Genomic DNA, 25,006 nt, shown 5'->3' with positions numbered 1-25,006 from the left:
GCTGGCAGCGGATCCTTATCCGGAGGCTTGGGGTTGCTGGGGTGTTGTTGGTTATGGTTTTGGGATGGGGTTGGTTGTCATGGTGGAGCTTGTTATAGGGGGTGTGTTGGGGTTGTTGATGGACAAGGGGATGGTGAATAGTGGGGATTTGTTGTCGGTCCGGTTGGATTTCAGTGGGGTAGCTGTGTTGTATTCAGAGGGGGTGGGATTGCTTTTGATTGGGGGGTGAAGGTTGTTGTTGACTTTGTTTAGGATGTTGGAGCTTGTGCAGGGGTTGTCTCGGGGGGCGATTCGAGCTCTTTAGCAGTAGGGTCAGGAAGTAGTTTAGTTAAAAATGCCAGGTTTGGGAATTGGAGCAGAGGGTTTGAGTCCTTTCTTCCTGAGGTGTGTGGTGGGGTAACTCTAAAGAAGGGGTTTAGTCTTCAATCTTTGGCTTACAAGACCAATGTTTTTATAAACTATTAGAGTTAATTAAAGTAGCTTGTTTTCTAGGGCGGCCGCAAGGGGGAACAGAACTAGAATGATTGTGAAGTATGTGAATGAGGCTAGTTGGCCGTTGATGATGAAGGGGTGTTCTACTGGCTGGCTGCCTACTCAGGTTAGGATGAGGACATTGGCGACTAGGGTTCAGAATAGGGTTTGTGATAGGGGACGGAAGGGTATTGATCATAGTTTTGATGTATGTAGTAGTGGGGTGAGGAACAGGATGAGGATTGAGGCAGCTAGAGCTACTACGCCTCCTAGTTTCTTTGGGATGGATCGGAGGATGGCGTAAGCAAATAGGAAAGATCACTCGGGTTTGATGTGAGGAGGGGTGACTAGTGGGTTGGCTGGGGTGAAGTTTTCTGGGTCACCTAGGAGGCTGAGGGAGAATAGGGCTAGTGAGACAAGTAGGGAGAGCATTAGGACGAATCCTAGGATGTCTTTGATGGTGTAGTATGGGTGGAAGGGGATCTTGTCACAGTCTGAGGGAATGCCTAGCAGGTTGTTTGAGCCTGTTTTGTGGAGGAAGGTGAGATGGACAAGAGTAAGGCCTACGATGACGAAGGCAAGGAGGAAGTGGAGAGAAAGAATCGGATCAGTGCAGGGTTGTCAACAGAGAACCCGCCTCAGGCTCACTTGACTAGTGTTTGCCCGATGTAAGGGATGGCAGAGAATAGGTTTGTGATTACTGCAGCTCCTAAGAATGATATTTGGCCTCACGGTAGGACATATCCTACAAAAGCAGTTGCTATGAGGGTTAGGAGGAGGATGACTCCAATGTTTCAGGTTTCTTTGTTTAGGTATGTGTCGACGGAAGGAGACCAGGACATCAATTAGATCATCACAGGCCCGATTTTATTGATTAGTACAGCAGGGTAAATACAGTTCATAATGAGCTTCATACATATTGCAAAAGTTGAGCTCAGGATTGGTTAGTTACATATCAGCAACTACGCCTACTTCTGCATTCTTATGGTTATACTTTTGATACTTTCTACATATTCTCAGGAAGAATTTCTCTTCCCTATCCTCATGTTGCAGCAAGGGCAGTCTTTCCTTGCCTGTCATTGGTCACCGACTGCTGACTTCTCCTTTCAGCTTACTGACTGCTGACTTCCCTCTCTCAGCTTAACCAGCGGCATTATGTCAGCATGGCCTTTCTCAGCTAACCAACTATTAATAATATCCTCCACAGGTATAAGCCGTAGTAGAGTCCTCGGCCGATGCGTAGGTAGATGCAGATGAAGAAGAAGGAGGCTCCGTTTGTGTGGAGGTTGCGGATGAGTCAGCCGAATTGTACGTCTTGGCATATGTGAGCGACAGAGGAGAAGGCTAGATTGGTTATTAATAATATCCTCCACATTTCCCCCGTTTTCTTCTTGAGCAAGAAGACTAGTGTGCCAGGTTTTTGCTATTGTACGGCTGACCATGTTTTGAATACAGTTAAAGATACAAGGCAAAATAAGCAAAAACAGTAAAATTACACTCCGAAGTCCTATGGCATAGATCACAATGTTCCTCAGCCATGACCCAAGTCCTAAGCTTTTAAGCCATTCACCAATTCCTAATCCTTCTTCTTCCTTGAGACTGTGAAGTCCCTGTTGCAGTTCTTTTATCTTAGTGGGAATGGACACCGAATGATCAGACAAATTCATGCAACACATTCCCTCAAACTCTTCACATCCATGCCCTTGTGCTAAGAGCAAAAAATCTACAGCAGCTTTATTCTGCAAAACAGCATGGTTAACACTCTGCACATCTGCGGTTAGCATGTCTAGAATTTGTGATGTCTTGTTTAGCTCATCCTTTGCCCAGCACCCTAATTGCTTTGCTAAATTCATAGCTTTATTGGCAGATCCTCCTGGCAAGATAGTTGAAACTACCACTTGTTTGAATGTACCCCAAAACTGTGGATCTCCTATCTGGCTGCAGTCTAAGTCATGTATGCTACGTCTCTTCCTGTTTGAATTTAGACTCAGCTGCATTAGCAAGGATACGTTAGGGTGAAACAATGACAATTTCCCCAAATGACAGGATCCACCCTGTGGTTTGGCTGGTATACCATTCCACGCCCTGTCTCCACAAATCAAAAATATTCCTATGGGTAATTTCATTGGTGCGGTGATATTTGTGCCGTTACATTGACTGTAATGCTGCGGAGAGAATTTACTCACATTCAGGGATCAATCTAGGGTGGCCCATGTTTCTTTAGGTTGGTTTAAATTCTGAGCATCCGAAAATTTGAAGCTAAACCATCCGCCAGCTGTCGTGTTAGACATACTGGCGTTTGTACTTCCAAAAAGATCCAATTCCTCAGGAGGAGAATGCAAAGAAGTGTTAAGTGATTGGATTAGTAAGCATTGGCGATAACCATCACTCTGACTTGCAGTATACCCTTGTTGTACTGGCAGTGTGATGTTTGACATGTTAGACATACATAAGGTTTGATTGTTTATCAAACTGCAAAATTCTCCAGGAGACCACAGCGGAAGTCCCACCAGGCATGTTCGAAATGGGTTAGTGACTCCTCCAAGACTAAGACAAAGCGATGATTGGTTAGTTTGATTAGCAAGTGTCACCCATAAATTTTCTCTTGGTTGACTAAAGTGTGTTATTCCTACTGCTTCACTTGCTACAGCATTGAGCAGTATAACAAGAACAAACCTCATTTTTCTTTCTGCTTGCTTTGTTTTTCCTTTCTTCGTTGTCTTTTCCCTGGTTTGCTAGATTGTCTATTGTAAGGCTGAGTCAGTTTTTGAATATACTAACTCTAAATCAGCATCCTTGCTTACAGGTATAGCATGAGGTAAGTTTGAAGGCTCACTGATATCCTTACTCAGATGAAATCGTTCCCTTTTTTGCCTTCCTTTTCTTATCTATCTTCAATCTTGCTGCTCCTAATTTTACTGGTCCTGCCACTTGCAAACTCAATTTTTGCAACTTTTCAATGCAGCAATGTAGTGCTCTATCAGGATTCCTCTTGAAGGGTCCTACAATTGAATGCTGTGTTAAAGGTACTAATTTCCTACACCTTATAGAAACTATGCGTGATTTACTTTGAACCTTAATTCTATTCACAATACATTGTAACTCCCATCGATAATAAGCAAGAATTTTCTGTTCAGGAGACTCATAAAGATTTAAAGCTATATATGCATTTTGCCCTGTTTGTCTCCTTAATTCATCTTGCCAGCTTTTACCCCACGTGTACTCGTGCTCACAAGTGTGACACCACAAATCCCACAATAATGATTGTTCTATCCAAAAAGTTCTATCACAACCCCCACAACGTAGGGCTATCCAAGCAGCACAATGTGGATTGTGACAGTCAAGGCAATGTTCTTTCGCTGGATTTGTTAAACGAAAGGTTGATAATGAGTCAATAAAACCAATCAACTCCTGGGCTGTCCGGTAGTGATGTGTCAGTGCTCTGTCCACCGCTTTCGAGTACCCCTTCAATTGTAACAGTAGTGGTTGTAGGACTAGAAGCAGTTTCTTCCCCAGTCGCTCCTTGTCCTCCTCCGTAAGGCGATCCACCAGAGGCTGCATCAAAAACAGGTTTAGTCCACTTAGCAGGCACCCACAAAGGCCCTGTAGGTGAGGAAACACAAAGATACCCCCGACCCCAATATAATACTTTTGCAGGTTTTTCCCATAATCCTGTACTCGGGTTCTTATACTTGACCCAGACCTCTGTTTCCTTAGTAGTTTCCTGACTTGACCTCGGGTGATGTTTAATTGCAGGGGGGGGTATCGTCTTCCCCAAAAATACATAAATGGTTAATCACATACAGAACCTTAGCCAAACATGCTTGTGGATCTCTCAAATCTTGATGTTTTTCAATATACTGCTTAAGGGTGCCGTTTGCTCTTTCCACTATTGCCTGTCCAGTAAGGGAGTATGGAATACCTGTCACATGCTTAACAGACCACTGATTCAAAAATTTCTAGCACTTACTAGGACTCTAGCACTTACATAAGCTGGACCATTATCCATTTTGATACTCTTTGGTACTCCCATAACAGCGACGCAACTTAACAGGTGTCTGGTAACGTATAAAGCTTTCTCTCCTGCCTGAGCCGTAGCCCATATGTAATGACTATATGTATCTATAGTGACGTGCACATGCTTGACTTTACCAAATCTAGCTATGTGTGTAACATCCATTTGCCATTTCTCATTTATTTCTAAACCTCGAGGATTAACCCCGATGCCTAGACCTATTCCACCATTATGATAACTACATGTTGGACATGCTCTAACAATGGCCTTGGCTTCTGACAAACTCAGCTCAAAGTGTTTTGCTAATCCTCTTGCATTTTGATGATACCTACTATGTGCTTCTCTGGCCAATGTATGCTTATCAATAGGACAAGAATTATCAATGGGTAGGGTAACCAATTTATCTGCACGTTCATTCCCTTCTCCTAAACCTTCAGACCATTTATGACTCCTAATATGAATCACAGAATACGCTGCTTTTCTCTCCCGTAAAGCTTTCCTTAACTGTATCAGTAACTCATACAATCATTTATTATTCACTTCCTTAATTGCCGCTTCCTCTATCCGTCTGACTACTCCTGTGACATACATAGAGTCTGTGACCACATTTAAAGGTTCCTGTAAGTTGGACACTGCCCATACTACTGCTAACAATTCCAGAGTTTGTAAGCTATCTGCAAGGTCTGCTGTGAGGAGTTGATGCTTCCATTGTCCTTTTTCTTGCCAGGTGACAGCAGCACGCCTTGATTTCTTTCCTGCATCTGTAAAAGCTGTAATAGCTCCTTCTATGGGGTATTTTTCTCTCAAAGGTCGAGTGATCCAGTTCTATTCTGTCATCCATTGCAAAACTCTAGGCACTAATTTGCTAGTCTCTACTTTAGCAAATGATGTCAATAATGCTTCCTGTAAATCCTTCGAATTAATCAAGTACCAGTCCAAGGTTTCTTCTTCCATAGGCAATCTAATGCTAGCAGGTTCTCTACCATCCACTTCAAGAATTCTGAGACACCCCTTTTTAATTAATGCAGCCAATTGTTCAATTTTTGAAGATATTGTTTTCTTATGCTGTAGTGGTGGTGACAACCATTCCAACACCCGTATCTCCCCCGTTTTCTTTTGTAGTTGAGAGAGAGCACCAGGCAAATGGCAAGGGCTATTCCAAATAGTAAGGTCAATGGGATGATCAAGTTGTCGACGAGACACATACCCTTGCTGTACACAATTACTAATTTGCTGCAAAGCAAGATGATGCTCCTTTGTCAGGTGTACAGGAGTAGTAGGGTCAACGCCCTTTAACAAAGGCCAAAGGGTTTCTAATAAATGATTTGGTATTCCCACAATGGGCTTCAGCCACTGTAAGTCTCCCAGCAACTTCTGTGCATCGTGTAGAGTCTTAATGTCCAATTGTAATTCAAATTTTTGAGGTATTACTATCTGATCCGTCAAAGTCCATCCCAAATATTTCCAGGGCCTTGTAGTTTGAATTTTCTCTGTAGCAATAACAAGTGAATATGCAGCAAGTGTATTTTTAATGCTGTTAATCTGTAAAGAGGAGAATGGCTGTTGCTGTGCAAACAAAATATCGTCCATGTAATGATATATTATAGTTGCTGGCCATTTGCGACGTAGTGGCTATAATGCAGCATCAACATAAAGCTGATATAAAGTGGGGAAGTTGCGCATGCCTTGCGGAAGAGATGTCCATTCAAATCTTTTATCCGGTTCTCCACAATTTATTGCTGGTAAAGTAAAAGCAAACCTCTTCATATCATCAGGATGCAGCCCAATAGTGAAAAAACAATTCTTTAGGTCAATAATTAAAAGTGGCCAGTGTTCTGGAATCATAGCTGGATTTGGAAGACCAGGCTGTAAGGCCCCCATTGGTTCCATCTGGTCATTTACAGCCCTCAAATCATGTATCAAACGATATTTCCCTGATTTCTTTTTGATTACAAAAATAGGTGTATTCCAAGGGCTCGTGGATAGTCGTAGGTGTCCCTTTGTATATTGTTCCTTTACCAATTCATGGGCATGCATAAGACTCTCCCCTTTTAATGGCCATTGCTTAACCATCACCGGTGTATCCGTTTTCCAGGTGAGTGGAATGGGGAAAGTCCAAGCAATGGCAATTACCCCAAAGGGTGCTGATTAGTTAACACCACTCCCAATTGTGTTAAAATGTCCCTTCCAATTAAACAGGAAACTGTAGGAGGCAGTTGAACAATTGAAAACACAGCAGATACTTGTCGATTCTCAATGCACACAGACAAAAGCGGCGATCTGCTTGCCAATGTAAATCCTCCTACTCCTGTGAGCATGTTTGATGATGGAAATAGAGGCCAATGTTGTGGCCACGCTTCTGGAGAAATGATGCTGGTATCTGCTCCTGTATCCAAAAATCCATAAAGGGTTATGCTTTGATGCCCATAAGTAATTAAAACCTTTTGCTTTGATCTATTTTGTAAATCCACAGTCAAAAGTGTAACGCCAGTAGAGCCAAAACCTTTTTCATTCCGTGTTTGCCCAGTAAATGATTGTATTCCCGATGTCATTTGTGATAGTGGTACCAATTGTGTGATGCGTTGTCCTTTTGTAATTTTAATCGGAGGATAAAGGGTGTAAACCAGGTGAGATGGACGAGAGTAAGGCCTACGATGACGAAGGCAAGGAGGAAGTGGAGAGAAAGAATCGGGTCAGTGCAGGGTTGTCAACAGAGAACCCGCCTCAGGCTCACTTGACTAGTGTTTGCCCAATGTAAGGGATGGCAGAGAATAGGTTTGTGATTACTGCAGCTCCTAAGAATGATATTTGGCCTCACGGTAGGACATATCCTACAAAAGCAGTTGCTATGAGGGTTAGGAGGAGGATGACTCCAATGTTTCAGGTTTCTTTGTTTAGGTATGTGTCGACGGAAGGAGACCAGGACATCAATTAGATCATCACAGGCCCGATTTTATTGATTAGTACAGCAGGGTAAATACAGTTCATAATGAGCTTCATACATATTGCAAAAGTTGAGCTCAGGATTGGTTAGTTACATATCAGCAACTACGCCTACTTCTGCATTCTTATGGTTATACTTTTGATACTTTCTACATATTCTCAGGAAGAATCTCTCTTCCCTATCCTCATGTTGCGGCAAGGGCAGTCTGTCCGTGCCTGTCATTGGACACCGACTGCTGACTTCTCCTTTCAGCTTACTGACTGCTGACTTCCCTCTCTCAGCTTAACCAGCGGCATTATGTCAGCATGGCCTTTCTCAGCTAACCAACTATTAATAATATCCTCCACAGGTATAAGCCGTAGTAGAGTCCTCGGCCGATGCGTAGGTAGATGCAGATGAAGAAGAAGGAGGCTCCGTTTGTGTGGAGGTTGCGGATGAGTCAGCCGAATTGTACGTCTCGGCATATGTGAGCGACAGAGGAGAAGGCTAGATTGGTATCTGCTGTGTAGTACATAGCTAGCAGAAGACCTGTGACGATTTGAGTAATTAAGCAAACGCCTACTAGATACCCAAAGTTTCATCATGTTGAGATGTTTGATGGCACTGGGAGGTCGATTAGGGCGTTGTTGATGATTTTGAGGATTTGGTGGTTTTTACAAAGGTTGAGGGCCATTGGTTATTTCTGTATGTGGATATGAGGATGATGAGAATGGATAAGGCGAATGATCCTAAGTAAGCTTTGATTAGGCCTGAGTGGAGGGTGGTGGCAGTTTTGGTTGCTATTAGTTGCAGGCTGGCTAGCCCCTCTGGACCTAGTATTTTGTATCAGGAGAGGTCAGTTAGGTGGGATGCGATGTTTTCTCCTCCTTTGAGGAAGTTGGTTATACTTAGGCAGTGGGTTAGGGGGTTAAAGTATCCTAGGGATGTTGAGAAGTTTTAGAAGGGAGCTTGTTTTGTGAGGATGAGTGTTTGGTCTATTTTTGAAATTTCTAGAACTAAAGCAATGCCTAGGGCTGTTACAATTAGGGAGGTTATTTTAATAGAGGGTGGCATGGTTATTGGAGGGGTTTTTGTGGGGATGATGAATGAGGTGATGAGGAATCCTGCCAGGATGCTTCCCAGCACAAGGCGAGTGACAGGGGAAGTTACTGCGGGGTTGTTTTCACTTACTGGGGTCAAGGGCGGAATTCAAACAAAGCCGGTCTGTACTAGTACGGTTATGCGGATTGTGTGTACCGTGGTGAATGATGTGGCTAGAAGGGTTAGGAGTAGGGCTCAAGTGTTTGAGGAGGATGTGTTTAGGCTTTCAATTATTTGGTCTTTTGAGTAGAATCCTGCTAGGAACGATGTTCCTGTTAGGGCGAGGTTGCCGATGGTAAGGCATGCAGTGGTTGTGGAGAGTATTTTTTGGAGTCCTCCTATTTTTCACATGTCCTGTTCTCCATTTAAGCTGTGAATGATGGAGCCTGAGCATAGGAAGAGCATGGCTTTGAAGAATGTGTGAGTTGAGATGTGGAGGAAGGCTAGTTCGGGTAGGTTTAGTTCAATTGTGACTATTATTAGTCCTAGTTGGCTTGAAGTGGAGAAGGCAATGATTTTTTTAATGTTGTTTTGGGTGAGGGCGCACATGGCTCCAAATAGTGAGGATAAAGCTCCTAGGCAGAGGCACAGGGTTTGGGTGGTTTGGTTATTATTGAATAGAGGGTGGGTTCGGATAAGTAGGAAAATTCCAGCAACTACTATTGTGCTGGAGTGGAGTAGGGCGGATACGAGCGTTGGCCCTTCTATTGCAGCTGGGAGTCATGGCTGGAGGCCGAATTGAGCGGATTTTCTGGTTGCAGCTAGGATGAGACCTAGTAGAGGTAGTGTAGGAGATTGGGATGGGGTAGGAAGTTGTTGGATTTCTCAGGTGTTTGTGGTGGAGCCTAGTTGTGCTATGCAAAGGATAAGTCTGATGTCTCTGATTCAGTTGTAAATTACGACTTGGAGGGCGGCGGTGTCGGCCTCTGCTCGGCCGTGTCATCAGCTGATTAGTAGGAAGGTTATGATTCCAACTCCTTCTCAGGAAATCAACAGGACAAATAGGTTGTTGGCAATGATTAGGATGAGTATGGTGATTAGGAAGAATAGTAGGTAGTTGTTCCCAGAATTCAGGGAAGATTCTTTCCTTCTACAGTTTCTCCTGAAATAATCTGACTGTCTACCTTGACCCTTGACTGAGTGCTAAAATAGTGATCTTCCCATTGCAATGAAATGCAAACTCCAAAGCAGTGAGTGTCTGCTCAAGAACCATGGAGATGCTGCTGTGCTGTTTCACAACAGAAATGCCAGAGCTCAGAGGGATTTTGGGGAAGATTTTCTGGGCAACAGTTTCCAGCAAGTTTAGAAGAATTGGTGCATGCAACTGATTTTTTTTAAAAAGTACCTGAAGGAGAGGATTTTAGAAGCATTTTTATGGTTTTGGTAGAACAGTAGCATTGAGTGTTAAAGAAGAACCTGCATTTTCTTGGTTATGTTTTTAGTCATTTACTGGCAAAACAGGCCAAATTGTAGGCACAACCAAGAACATTGTCCTGATCTCTTGCTGGCTGTGTGAATGAAACGTGTCTCCTGGAGGGAAGTTGGCAAACAGGAAATCAGCTTGTTTGGGTTTACTTGTTCTGTGGGATTCAACAGCCCAGGCAGTTTTCTCACAGCATCTGACTCATTTCCCGTGCCCACTACAGGTCACCTCAGGCGTGTATTCAGCGGTGCTGATTCTGAGCTGAGTGAGAAAGGGACATTTCATGTTCCTGGTGTTTAAGAATTCTAGAGCTAGCTGTCACCTTGGCCAGTAGCAGTAGAGGACCGGCTAGGGAGACCGAAAGAAAATCCATTTTGATGCCTTCAACAAAGGTAACAAAGGCGTAAGTGGATAGTTCCTAGTTTCCCTCTCAGAGTCCTGAAGAACTACAAACTCAGTTTTGCAGAGAAAATGTCACTTGCTGACAGCAGCCAGAGGAGAACACTGAACTAAGAGCAACATGCCAGAGAGTAGAATTAGCCCAGTTCAATTTAGTCAGAGAGACTGAGAATTCTATTCCTGTCAATTTAGTGACATCTCCTTAGAAGATGCAGTTGTGGAACAAGAAGGCCATCTTGAAAAGGTGGATGCTGTATTTGAAGTCAAACAGGCAACTTTTTGCCTGGAGAGCTGCGTGGGCCAAAAGGAGCCAGGGGTGGTGGCCTTGAGTACCTGAAGATGAGACAGCGTGTGGCCAGGTGGCCAAGAAAGCCAAGGGCATGGTGGCCTGAGTCAGCAGCAGTGGGGCAGCAGGAGCAGGGCAGTGAGTGTGGCCCTGTGCTGGGCAGCGCCACGGCCACAGCTGAGGTCATTCTTGGAGTTCCTCTTGGATCCCATGAACAACAGGCTTCGGCCCACAAGGAGAATTTGTGCTGCTTTGTGATGCAGGAGAACTTCCCAGGCTCTTTTGCATTTGCTGTAGGGAAGATTGGTTATTGCTTGGTATAAATTCACAGACCAATACAGAGCGTTTGCTTTGTCTTGTTGGGGCATGGTTGCCACCTCGTCATAGTGACATCAGAAGGTTGCCTTGGTGCATGGAAGGCCTGAGTGTCAGAGCAGCCCTAGGCCTTGCCCAGTGCAGGAGGAACCTCGTGTATGAGTCATTTTTTGGTGGGCACTTGCACACTTTCAAACGCCTTGTTTTTTCTGGTGTTGCAGCACAGCCTGCAAACTTGCAGAGCAGTGCTATAATGATTCACCATCTTGCTCCTGCGCTTTTTGCTGTATATGGTGTTTCCTTTTCAATCTACTATTTGACTCTTTTTTCACATAAGTAGAGACAAGATAAGAAGAGCAAGAGCCGTTTTTCCCCTGACTCTCTCTGTTATTGCAGAAGAAGCCAAAGAGGAGCAAAATGAGGTGGATGACAACAACCCTCCAACGTTGTTCTCACCGCCCTATTCCAGACCTGTAAGTGCCAGTTGTGTGTGGTGCTGTCTTTAGTGCAAGGCAGAGCTGCAAGTTTTGGAGCAGCCAGTACTTTGCTGTTGCAGGCTGAGGATGCTGGGTGCTGGAGTCCTGCCAGGAGCTAGGGATTTCCTCTAGGCAGTGACCGCAGAACTTGGCCTTTGACCTGTCCTGTTGGGGCAGTGCAGAGCTGGGGGCTCCGGCTGTGCTTCTGGCTGCTTGGTTCAGGGAAGCTCCATCTCTGGACTTGTGTGGGGTCATGTCCAAGGGCACATGTGGTAGTGCTGGAGGTCAAAAGGCTTTCTTGGTTTCTTTTCCCTTTTTGGAAAGGTGTCTTTGGCTTGTGCAAGTGTTCTGCAGTTTTCTTGAGTTGTTCTTCACTTGTAGAGTCACTGCTGACTCAATTGACTTTTGGCTTTTGAGAAGCTGCAAACAGCAGACGGGGAAAGTTTCTGCTGATCCATTTTGCACTGAAGTCTGCAACTTTGGCAAGTGCCTTGGAGCCCAGAGTGGGGGTGAAGCTGCAAGTCTTTGACTGCTGTCTTATGTTGCTCAGAAAAGGAAGGCCATCTTGAAATGGTGCCTGCTGTATCTGAAGTGAAATAGGCAATTTTGTGGCTGGGGAGCTGCATAGGCCAAAACAAGCCAGGGTTGCTGCCGGTCTTGAGCAGCTGAAGATGAGGCAGCGTGTGGCCAGGTGGCCAAGAAGGCCAAGGGCATGGTGGCCTGTGTCAGCAGCAGTGGGGCAGCAGGAGCAGGGCAGTGAGCGTGGCCCTGTGCTGGGCAGCGCCGCGGCCACAGCTGGAATGCTGTGTGCAGTTGTGGGCCCCTGGGAAGCAGAGAGTCATGGAGGGGCTGCAGCGTGTGCACAGAAGGACAGGGGAGCTGGGCAAGGGGGTGGAGCACAAGGCCAGTGAGGAGGCGCAGAAGAAGCTTCTGCTTGGACATGAGGAGCCTCATGAGGGACCTTCAGCATTTCCCCAGTGCATCCAAATATTTGAGCTGCTTTTGGAAGCAACTTCTCCCCCTTTTTTCCTTAGTAGTTTTTTTTTTTTTTTTGTTTGCTGGGAGGAAGAGGCTTTTTCATTTTCTTTTTCTCCCAACTAAAGTTGTTTTCATCATTTTTTTCTGCCCTTTTATAGCACTGGGACTGAGTCTGCTAGAATTTTAATTTCCAATGTATCACTTCTGGAGAATGCAGTAGTTTTGCATGAGAACACATCATTCTGTGCAGGGACCTTGGTGCAGAAGGAGCTGTTGTGGTTCCGGCATGGCCTCACACATCACTTTGAGCTTAGTAGTGACCGTGCCTTTTTGCAGCCCAGGGAATCAGTGTGTGTTGTTTGGGAATTGAGCAGCAGGTCAATGCCCTTGCATTCCAGCTGCTCCTCAGAGATTACAGGAGCTGGAGGGAGATGGGCTTTATTTCTCATTCCAGCCACTTTAGCACCACCAGTGTGGTTGAGTCCAAGAGAAGAACTTGCCCGAGCACAGATGCACAAAGAGTGCAATTCCCAGTGCAATGCTCTGGGTCTGATCCCTTTCCGTAAGGACCTACACGCTCCAGATTCCCCAGGCGTGTGCTTTTTTGAAGCAACAGGAGAGCAGTCTCAGGATTGTAATTGAGCAGGGCACTGGCTACCAAGTTCTGATGTCTGTAGCAACACAGAGGGGACAGTAAAGAGAGATTTCAGTAACGAAATCTGTCAATCTCTCTCTCTCTCTCTCTCTTTCTATCTATCTATGTAACATTTGCATAATTGAATCTTCCTGGCTCTGGTCCGAGGCAGTTGGAGGTGCAAAGCTCACCTAAAACATCCCTTTCTGGCTAGGATTAGACACATATTCCCTCGACTGATTCTGAGCAGGCAGAGATGTTTCCCCCTCCAGATATGATGGTTTTCCCTTTAGAGTTGTTTCCCTCCTCTGGCCTCTTCTGCCCTGAAGTCTCCAATTAATTCTTTCAATTTCTGCCTGTCCTAGAGAGGTGCAACAATTCCATGTTTAGGTGGTGTTTGGTGACTCTGGTCATACATGCATTACGTGACACGTGGTTTCCTTCACTGGCATCCCCAGGGCTGTGTAAGTGCATTCGTTCATGGGGCCTTAGGAGAGTCTCTTTCCCTCAGCAGCAGCAGCAGCAGCAGCAGCAGGGAGCGGTGGAGGGTCAGGACGAGGAGGAGGTGCCTGCCCTGGCCCTTTGCTCCCAGGCCCCAGGCCGGGAGGGCTCTGGCTGCAGCAGGGCGCTCTTCGGGCAGCCCCTGGCAGCCTCTGCACAGAGCACAGCGCGCTGCCCCGTCCTGCTTGTGCCACTTTTTTTCAACAATACCCTAGCTCCTCTTCACAAGGAAAAAACTCCAGCAATGTAAAAAGAGCTAATTCAAGTACAGTTCTATCTGCCTTTATATTGTAGTTCAGGGCATGTATTTTTTTGTCTAGAATTTCATGATTTTTATGAAAACATGCATTCATATCTGCACATTTTTGTGGTTTTAATTATTCATATACCAAAACACTCCTTTTTAAACTCTTGATTTATTGCAGTTGATAATTCTGACGTTGTATATTTTAAAATGTCATACAACAACACCCTTTGGGTAGTTTTTCTCACACTTAAAAAAAAAACATGTAAGTAATTTTAGTCTCTGTCTCTCCAAGTTGGTTCATACTGGCCTGTTTTAAATCAGGGCTATAATACTTTTAGAGGCTTGAGAGAGGTCCAATGAAATGCACACCAGTGATTCCTCTTCTGCAATGTCCTGGCCCTGCCAGAAAGCCTCTTTTCACTTTTTTTTTCTCTCATTAGCTCAACTGCAAACACACGTTTAGTTGCAAACTTACACAAGATGAGCAAAATGAAAATGATGTGAGGGGCCTTTGGGAGCTCCTTGCTGATCTTTCTGCTTCTTCAGCTGTGCAAGGCTCTGATCCAGGCAAAGCGATTGCACTTAGTGCTACACAACCATTTGTCTGGAACTCTGCTGATTTCTAGGGACAGCTGGAGGCCTCAATCTCCCTAGGATGTTTTGGCTGAGCCAAGCTTTGCTGGGTTTTGGCTGCAAATACCATTGCCCTTGCTGTCTTATATCCACAAGTACCATGGCTGGGCAAAAACTGCCACGTGGGCCATCTTCCAAAGGCACTTTGGTCTGGAGTTTGTGACTGAATGAGAGCCTCATCCACTGCCAAACCACATGAAAAAAATCATGAAACAGAACTTCCCATCCTTAACAAACAACTGACAATTCAGAAGTGGATCTAGAGCATCGGAATGAAAAGGAAGGCAATCTTCCAATGGAGTTGTGCTTTCGGGAGTTTTTCTTCTGACTCCCACTCACAGCTGGCACTGGAAAAAGACACGTCTCTGCAAGCGTCAGTATCTTCTGTCTGCCATCAGTTGTTTTGCTGCAACAATCAGAACAGGCAACAGGCTGGAGAGAGGCTCAGCTGATGCTAGCAACAGGAGCTGCCCCAAGGAGAAAAAAGAAATGAACTTTTACCTCCCAAACCCAGAGGCTCAAGCAGGATTCCTCTGGTTCCCAGAAATACAAAGAAATAGGGCTGAGAAGACCCTCTGCAGCTATGTGTTCATGCACAAGACTTTGCTGATGCCATTTGCGTTTTGCCTTTTTTTCTTTTCTATCTTTTCTGTATTCCTTGCACATCAATTTAGAGCTCTGTAGGCTACTCTATATGTGACTACTTTTCCCAGTCCATTTCCATGGCCTTTGCCTAAGTAGAAAGACAAACTTCCAGAGCTCCAAGCGCCGGCGGGTAGAAGGCCCCAGTGTTATCTTGGTTCTTCCTGGGACAGACCCCTCTGGGGAGATGGTGGACTCACCATCCCTGCAAGCCTTTAAAAGAAGACTGGATGTGGCACTCGGGGCCATGCTTTAGTTCACGTGTTAGGCCATGGGTTGGACTCGATGGTCTTGAAAGTATCTGTCTTCCAAGCCAGGGATTCTGTGATTTTGTGACTGAGGCAGCTTTTCCTGCAGCCCTGGACAGGGCTGCGGGGGCACTTGGCCAAGGACCGGGATCAGGGCTCATGGAAAAGAAGCGAAGGGCTCAAGGCGAAGGCCGAGAGGGCAGAGCTGCCACAGCGCGGCTCAGAGAGAGCCTCATGTCCTCCTCCTCAACCTGCGCCCTCTGCGCTGCCCTTTGCGGCGCCGGCGGCTCCTCTCGTTGCGGGACTCCAGGGCGTGCTGGGGACCGGGCCCCTCGTCTCCGGGAAGCGCCGGAGCCTCGGAGGCGAGCGGCAGCTATTGTGACCGGCAGGGGAGAGCTGCGGCTGCGGCCCTGGGCACGGCGAGCTGCCGCTATGGCCGGCTCCTGCCGCGGCTCCTGACTCTGCTCCGGCCTCTGCTCCTGCTCTGTGCGCACAGACACGGCCGAGGGCTGCCCGGCAGCTCCCTGCCGCTCCGCAGCGGGCCCGGCCGGGCTGCTGCTCTCTGCGGCCTCTGCCCGCCGCTGCCAGCCCCGCCGCGCTCCCGCCGGCCTCTGCCGCAGCCGGACCCACACGGGGAGGCAGCACATTGTGGCCAGCTCGGAAAAGCCCTGCCCGCAAACCGCCCGCCGCAGCCTCGGCCTCAGGGCACAGGCTGCCGGCGTCCTCGCAGCTGCGAGCCGGCCCGGGCCGCCTGCCGGCCTCGGCCACAGCTCCCGCCTGTGTCTCCATGGCCGCGGCTGCTCGGCACAGCGGGCTGAGCACAGCCAGCGCCAGCAGCAGCTCCTCACGGGCCCAGGCTCCAGGCGCTCCGAGCCCGCCCTCCCCCGAATCCCAGCCCTGAGGGGCTTGGCGTCCCAATGCATCCCCTGGGGACAGCAGGGTCGGCCGCTGAGCTCAGCCCAAGATGACACCACCAAGTGAACAATGGAAAATACACCAAATCCTCATCAGAGACAAGAGAAAACTCCCATGGTGCCTGACAGCCTGAAGCAACTGCCAATTACAGATCATTCCATCCATGTGGGAAAAGAGACTTTTGCGTTAAAGCAAAACAGTTATTAAAAAGGAGGACAGGAACAAACAACAAAGTTATTTGGACTCATGCTTCTTGTCTCTGTTAGAAAGGCCAAGAAATGCAATCCTTGCTCTTCTGACACAGCTCTCTCTGTTCATGGTGTGGGACAGCGAGTGCTGATGATATGCAGGACCTAATGCAAGGGACAGGGAGGAGGATGCAGCAGGCACAGTGCCAAGCTGACAGAGGGACGATCTCTGGCAGTGGCACTGAAGGAGAAGAGTTTGCAGGCAGCACAGAAAATGGCTCTTTTTTTCCCCTCTTCTTTCAGTGTTGCTAAGAATGTAGCCTGGAGCAAGCTGGGAACACCAGAGCATGGAGCCCTTTCCAGGCAGGGCTGCATCTGCTGAAGGGGCACAGGGAGCTCAGCAAGAATCACACACAAACCAGCAGGGGACTGAGGAGCCCCTCTGGTGGCAGTGAGCAGCCTCGGGCTCTGCTTACTGCTGCTGCCATTTTCTATTGAACCATCTCCAAGGACTTCTGTTGTGCTCTGTATTTCTAAGTGGTTTCCCCCTTGTTTTTTTTTTTTTTTTTGTTTGTCTCCTGCACCTTGATTTCTCCAAATTTTCCTATCCTGTCAGCAGCAGCCCCTGTCCAGAACTGGCTCTAAAATATCAGCAAAGCAGCTAAGAACAACAACGGATGGTATCCTGTGGCTCAGGAATTCGTATGCCAGAGCCCTGCCTGTGCATTATGCTTTGTCAGGACCTCCTTTTCTGTGCAAAAACTAGTGAGCAGTGCAGTTTTTTTGCCTAAGAGCTCCTGAGAAGCAAATGTTGTGCTAGGTTTCTCAGAGTGTATCCGTTAAATTCGTTACTGGCAAACAGAAAGTAAGGCCAGGGTAGCAGAGCACCTGGGAGCTGGTCACTCCCTGCAAAGGGCTGGTGTATGATGTGAGAACACCACGTTCCAGGATGGGCAAGCAGGGTAAATGTGCTCAAGGTGCTGCAGGTGAGGTTTGGGCTCACTTACAGGGCAGTCAAGGGTGGTGAGCACTGCAAGATCCAGCTGCAGTCCCCATCCGCATCCCTTTCAGTGCTGGCTTTAGTGTGTCTGCAGCCTGGATCCAGAGTGCCCTGGGCGGCTCCTGAGGCTGCCTTTTCACTCAGGGTGAGGATGCCCAGGAGCCCCTGAGGCCGGCAGTGGAGACCAGGGCTGGGGCTTTTGGCCTAGCAGGTGTGGCTCTGGGGGCTGGGACATGCCAGGGCATGGGTCACTGTCACTGCCCTCCGCAGCCCCGGCTAGCTCTGGGATGTTCCAGGGACAATGCCAAGAGTGGAGAACTGGCTAGACTAGGGTTTGCCTGAGCCAGAACCTCTAGGTCAGCTGCCTAGCAGTAGAGACCCCTGGAGGACCAAGTAGAGAAGACAGCAGAAGCTCTTCTGTGGTGTAAAGTGCAATGAATTTTATAGGAGCGGCTGAAAGAAGGTACTTAACAGAAAATCCCCAAAGGGAAGCAAAAGTTAAAAGAACCCCCAACACTCCTGTGCACAGGTTTTTAAAATCTTTCAAAAACGGGGGTGGACACCATACAGTAACCAATAAGTGACTGTTGGGGTGTGGTTTCGAGGGCCACAACAAATCAGAACAAGGGGAGGAGAGAGGGTTGGGATAGAGATTGGATCTTGGGGTAAGAGACAGGGAACTTTCTGGAACAAAGGGTAGGGTTTGGGCTGATGGATGGGCCAAAGGGGCCGGGTTGTCTTGACAGACAGGGAAAAATCTGGTGAGGAGGGAGGGGATTCCTTGAGAGACACGTAGGGAAGAGAGCATAACACAGGGGAGAAATTAACTGTAATAACTCGGGGAACACTTGAACATACCCCAAACTAACAGAACATTTGGCTCAATAAACTAACACACTGCAACACAGAAATTCAGGCTTTCAGCAGCTGAGAGGTGGCAGTGTTAGAACCCGCAGCAGCTGGTGAAAGCCATCTCTCTCCTTCAGGTTCTTGCTGTGTGCGAAGGTGCTGCGAGTTGTGGTGGCTGCACTCCCCCTTTGCTGGGAGGATGATCTGTACCAGGGGACGGCACAAAGCTGCCATGGTGAGCAGAACATGCTCAGAGCATTACAGTTCAGAGAATGGCACTGCCCCTGAAGGGCAAAAAGCTTGAAAGCATAGAATTCTGTGCAGAACCGTGTCACAAATTTTCTCTTCTAGAACATGCTCATTTTTGAATACTGTAAGCGAATACTCTGGGTTTTATAGAATACGTGGGGTTTTTCTCTTAAGGTTTTTGGGAGAACTCTCAAGTTTATTTTTAGTTGCATTTTACATCCAGCAGGTATACAGATTTTTTTTTTTTAACTGTTCTTTTGTAAATACTTAGGGAAAAAATAAGTAAGCATTTTTAAATCTTTTGGGATATTGTGGTTAATATCCTTAGAAAGAAAACATTATTGAACAAGTGTGAAAAGACAGAGAGAGGGAAAATAGCATAAAAGTCTTTTAGTACAGGGTGTGTAATAAGGACTGCAGAACTGAGTAATTCCTCCAAGGGCATAGTTAGCAAGATATATCACCAAGAATACCTGCCAAGATACTTCCTTAAAACAAGGGAAATGTGCCCTGCAGCCATACGAAGTACAGCCAAAGCAAATGAAAACCTTTGAAAAAGAAGGAATTTTGCCAGTGACATGAGTCTGTCTGGATAATTGAGGGATGCCCATCAACCTTGCACTGAATTCCTCAATATTTGTAAAGTCTTTTCTCCCAATTTCTGTGAAGTGAAGAAGCTGCAGTTGTTTAACCATTAATTTAAGCTCTTTGGGGAATTACCAAGCACCGTGTATGTTCTTTTGTAGCTGAGCAGGACTTGAGTTTCCCAAATCTTTTACAAAGCAGAAGGGAACCACAGAGTTACTTGTGCTAGTATTAATGAAGGGTTTCATGAAAGCAGGTGAATGAGAGCATTGCATTATAGAACTTCCACATTCATGAAAACAGGAGTCCACTTAGAATAAAACCTATAAGGCTAGCATAACATCAGAACAGGATAAAATGAAATTACGAGACAGGAAGTGGTGCGTCAGAAATGAAGTGTATCATTTCTGATACATCTGCATGCATTTGCAAGCTAAAACAGAAAAAGAAGGGCAGAGATAGAAAGGAACGAAGATTTTGAAATTGCACCATGCAGAAGAGACACACAAACCATCAGTGTGAACACAGCTGAGAGATTCATCTTGGAGATGGATTAGAGTGGAATCCATTCACTGAAGATCTCTGGTGCACAGGAGTGCAAAGACTGAGGAAAAAAGGAGAAAAGTTTAATTTCTGAAATCTATTTAGATTCCTGGAAGCATTGTCTAGAGACGTAAAATCTAAAGCCTCAGAGAATCTGAACCTCAAACTTCCCCAAATGGATTGATCGGGTATTATGGGCACATCTCTGCTGTTTTCAGGGTCAATGAAATTGACAATGGGCTTCTGGAAATTAGGAGTGCCCACCCAGATTTTACCTCCATTACTTGAAGAACACCTTAATAAGGCACTTCAGGAACTGAACACTGACGTTCTCACCCTGCTCTATTTACTTTACGTTTGGGTACAGGCTGGTAGAAGGAGAGATCTGGCTTTGATTTCCAAGAGGAAGGTAAGGAGAAAGACAGGCAGCACAGGAAGCACAAGGCCCTGTCAGAGGACCTGTGGAAGGTAACTTTGTGCCCCAGCACTGTTAGAGGACGTTCCCTGTCATTGGTGCAAGTAGCTGGAGACATAAATACTGATTTATTTGGGGGCCGCAGTCTTGGTAAGTGCAGAGGTGGTTCAGTAACGTGACATGAGGGAGTTCCCTCAGGGCAACTGGGATGCCTGAAAGAAGTGAACAGCTCACCACAGCCTGGGCCGCTCGGCTGCTTTCTCTTTCCGACCCTCTTGGGGAGGCTCTGACATTTCCTCTTCCCTGATGGAAGTGCTGCTGCTGCCAAGAGAAACGTCCCCTTACTCACTCAGTGTTCCCTTTGCTTGCCGGATGCCCCATCTGCTGTCGCTGTCCAGGAGAGCTGCTCTGCACGGGAGGAGGAGCCCGAGGGAGAGGCTTTGAAGATGGGGCAGCTGGGATCCCTCTGCTTGGAGCTCTGTTTAAAGATACACGGACTTGCATGTGAACAGGCATAATTATATGGACTTGTACATATGTAGCCTGCTATTTGTACAGGCCTATTTCTGTACATATGCTATCAGATTTATGAATGTACTGTGTATATATGCACTTATAGATACCTGCATACATACAGGTTTTCAGTCACATCTTTGTGTGTATATGTATCTAGTTCTTTATGTGTATTGTAATATCTGTGTTTAGATTTCCTTATGTATACGGTTGTGTAGGTATCTATTTCTATTGATGTATTGATGTAGTTTTTTTTAAATAGCTATATTGGTATTTGTTTTGGCATGTATGTATTTTTAAATTTTTTTAGATGTGTATTGATGTATTTCTATATATATTATATTTACATATATATCCTTATATATTGCTGTAAATTTGTATTGATGCAGTTGTACAGATATTTAGATTGGTACTGCTGTTTGTCTATTTACAGATAGGTTTGTTTTATGTATCTCTTTCTTGAATGTAATAGGTAACATTTAATCTGTATTCACATCTGTACATTGTGGTGGTTATTTATGTATTCAGTTCTATTTAAAAGTGTCTGGAGTGGTATAGTGGTGGAATTCTATTTGTAGAGTACTTGGTATTACAGTACTTGGTATTTCGTATTTGTATATGGGCTGTATGTTTGCCATAATATGCAATAAATTAAGTTATTAATTTTCCCTTGATCTCTGTGTATAGTGAGTGTTTGTAGAGGTTTGCAAAACATTAGTTTTTGTTACCAGAAGTTGTTATTTGTATGTTTTTAAATAGTGTGGTGTAACAAATACATAAATTACTTTTTTAAAATTTAACAAAGATTTGTATGGTTCTGTTTTGTCAGCACTGGTGTAGCAATTGGTAAGAAATGCCATTTGTCAAGTGAGATGAATGTGTTGTAATTTGTGCTACCCAAAGCCATGGGCAGATGGCCATGCAAATCTCCAGCCATGCCCAGCACATGCCCCACCTGCACTCAGGCTGGGCAAGGGAAGCGCAGATTTGGGCTGGCAGCAGAGCCCACGTTGGCTCAGAACTCGCTGCAAAGGCCTGCTGGCTGAGAAAAAGATCAGGGATACATTTTATATATTCTATTTCTTACAGTACATATACTAAAATATATATTATGTAGTGTATTGTAGAAATCCTTAAAATCAGAGGAATTGCTGCTTTGGAAATTTGGAAAGCTGCTTCTCAGTGAAGAGGATTTCTAGGCTAGAGGAATATAAAAATAAAAAGAAGACCATGGACAGTGCCATTGCCAGAGGCCCAGGCTGTTGAAAGGAGGAATGGATCGTCCCCTTTGCCGTCTGTAGCTGATACCCCTGTCAGTAATAAGTAGCAACTCCGGGGGCAATGAGATGGGAAACCATCTCTCTAAACCAGAATGGGGCGTCTTTTAAACCAGCTAGAGGCAATTTTACAGGGTAAAGGACATTCAAACATCTCAAAATGTGAAATAAAAGACTTACTAATCTGGGTAAAAGTGAATACTCAAAATACAGACTTGAAGTCTGATTTTACCTTTGATTTCTGGGACCAGATAAAGTGGAAAATTCACAATCTAGTCTCTCTCAAAAAGGAAGAGTCTTTGGCCAAACTTATGCCTGTCTCCAGAGCTTTAATGGAGCGCTTTGATCAGAATGATTGTAACAGAGACTTTCTCAAACATCAGAACAGAACACCTGGCTCTGAGACTTCAATTCTGTGTGGTGCTGGACCTTCATCCTCCTCTGGGGAGAACTTGGATTTTGTTCAGGGTGTCCTGGCATGTCCAGGGTTTCTCCAGGCAGTGTGGACAGCACCCCGAAGCCCGGAAAAGGGGAGTCAGATCAGCTTCCAGCTTTGGTCGTGCACTCTGTTTTTTCCAGGATTCCCTGAGTCACTGACGCTGCAACCAGGCATCGTCCCAACTCCTCCGGGAAATCATCCACCCCCAGAATTCCCAGAAAAGTGTTTGGGATTTTTCTTGCATTCCAAGAGTTTGGGGGCTCATGGGACATGTTCTAGGGAGGCTGGGAATCAAACGGGTCCAGGAGATTAATGTTTGGTGAAGCTTTGCAAAACAGGAGCTGCTGTTTCTGTGCTCTGCTGCTCTTCTGAAAAAGATGCGGCTGGATCTTATTCTGAAGTTGTGCAGGTGGGGTCAGCCAAGGGGGGGCCTGGATCCGCTCTGCCTGGCTGAGAGGCTGCAGGGTCGCTCCTGTCACTGTTTGCCCTTCCCAGGAAGTCACCCCCTGGGATCGGGCTCAGGCTGGCAGTTTGCTTTGGAGCTCTGAGGACTCTTTTCATATAGATTCCTCTACCAAAACTTTCCAGGATTTTCACCACTTTTGGCTCCCCAGCCTCCGGTTACAGCAGGTGGGGGGGCTTTGGATTTGGCTCTGCCTGCAGGGGAGCGGGCAGGGGGGAGGACAGAGGTAGCGGGGGCAGCCAGGGCTTGAGCAGGGCATGAATGGCTCTGCCCAGAGAGATGGATGGGATGGAGGTGGAAGAGCTCAGGAAAGTTGCTGTGGAGGCACAGACAGTTCATTCAGAAGCCTTGAAGCCTGTCTCATTGGCTGCTGGAGTTGGGGTGGAAAGCATGCTGAGATTGCAGATCAGACCTGAGAGTTTTCCAGCTGAATCCCTGCGGGCAGGGATACAGTGTGGAACCTGTCACAATCCATTGGAAAGCATCACAAAGACAAAGTCGGGGTCTACAGCTGGAGAGCAGCCCAATTTGTATGAATCTAAAAAGATCCAATTTAGTGAATCCAGATGTGAGATAGCAGGCTCTGGCCTTTCTTCCTGTCACCAAGAACTTGGAGCTCTCCTCCCCAGCGCTTCCTGGCAGGGCTCCCAGGAAAGTTGCTGCAGCAACACTACTGCCAAGTGACGCCGGCCAGGGGCTATTTACAGACTACGAACAAGACAGGGCTGCTTTGGAAGGTGCCTAGAGCTGTTTATTTTTCAGCATCAGTCTCATTACATGATTATGATAATGGGAAGCTGCTAGCAGCTCACAATCCAGGCAGCAGGCCAAAAAATGTAAGGTTACAACTTACTTTATAAGCTTCTTGTCCAATCACACAAAGCAAAAGCATATTGACAGTAGTTCTATCCAATCACCAGAAGCACACGTAGCTTTGGTTAAAACAATGCTGTCTTATTTCGAATACAATACCTGTTGATAAGCCTTAAAACACAACACACAGAACTCCATTATTAAGCTTCAACCTTCCTACTATCTTGCTAGATAAGCTTTCTGCAGCTTAAAGAGCTATTCAGACAAGCATTAATACACAGGCTTATTGTTCAATTTGCCCTTGCCTTTTCCTACTGTTTAAATATTTTTTTCTGCTGACCTATCTCATGACTGTTGCTTTAGCTCTGCTCACAATTCTGCTGTATCTGAGGCCTGCCTTTTGCAGCTTTCCCAAAACCCTCTAATTTTATGGATTCCCTCAATTCCCTCTCTCTCTTCACCCAAAAAGAAACCTTACCAATCGTATCATTTATTACTTGCGTTTTGTAGCCTTACTATAATATTTTTGTTTCTTATCTGCTTAAAGCATGTTTTTGTTGGCACTAAGCATTGCTGTATTACAACACAGTAATTTAATGCAGTGAAGGTCCAGTCATTGGAAAGGGCATAAATTATGCCTGACAATAGTTACAAGTCATTGTTCAAAAATCTCTTGTCGATTCCAGGGTCTTAACTCAAAACCTTCCTCCACTTCTATTCCTTCATCCACCACCTCCATGACCTTTTGAGCACCTGTCTGTGAATCCATTTCCTACCTCTCTCTCTTGAGTGAGAGAAACTTCTTGGACAGTTTTGTTAAACATTCATCACACACACTGAAGTGTTCAAGGTATTACTATTAATATCACTACCAAAACACCCAAAACATGAGACCTATCTTGCAAAGTTCCCTTAGCCAAGGTGCAAAGCTCTATTCTTGGAACAAATCATCTAACCAGGACCCACTATCTTCTTTAATTTGGGCTGTCAAATCTCTCAGTTTTTGTATGCTTTTGAGGATGGATTCAGAGTGGTCAGACAGGTTCATACAACACAATCCTTCAAATTCTTCACAACCATGTCCTTGTGCCAGTAAAAGAAAATCAGTTGTTGCTCTATTTGGAAGGGTAGCATGTCTAACACTATTAACATCGGTCAACATGTCACTGATTGCAGTGGATGTGGCATTAGTTTGTTTACTCAGCCAATATGCAAACCAATCTAATTGTTTCAATGCCATTGCTGAAGCCAGTTGGGGTGAAAACAAACCTGCTGAAACCCTTTTCGCAGCCTTCCAAGGCATGAAATCACTTCTACAGTTCTCATCTTAATGATGAGAACTTGGAGCTTTTTGGCAGCATTCATGGGATGGCTGATTGCTGTGAAAACACTTACTGTTCTGATGGATCATATACAGGAGTGATGAAAAGGAAAAACAACCACGGTCTAAATCTTCCATTGCAAC

At 45.8% G+C, this 25,006-nt stretch overlaps 2 pseudogenes; both read right to left on the bottom strand.

Moving 5' to 3' along the window:
* Positions 1–789: 789 nt before the first annotated feature.
* On the bottom strand, positions 790–1,846 carry LOC131569198 (cytochrome b-like; annotated as a pseudogene).
* A 3,184-nt stretch (positions 1,847–5,030) lies between these two features.
* On the bottom strand, positions 5,031–16,081 carry LOC131569197 (cytochrome b-like; annotated as a pseudogene).
* Positions 16,082–25,006: the final 8,925 nt, after the last annotated feature.

This window comes from Ammospiza caudacuta, chromosome 29, assembly GCF_027887145.1.
Source record: "Ammospiza caudacuta isolate bAmmCau1 chromosome 29, bAmmCau1.pri, whole genome shotgun sequence".
Lineage (NCBI taxonomy): Eukaryota > Metazoa > Chordata > Aves > Passeriformes > Passerellidae > Ammospiza > Ammospiza caudacuta.
Note: the sequence above shows the minus strand (reverse complement) of the source record. Positions and strands in the feature narration are given on the sequence as shown.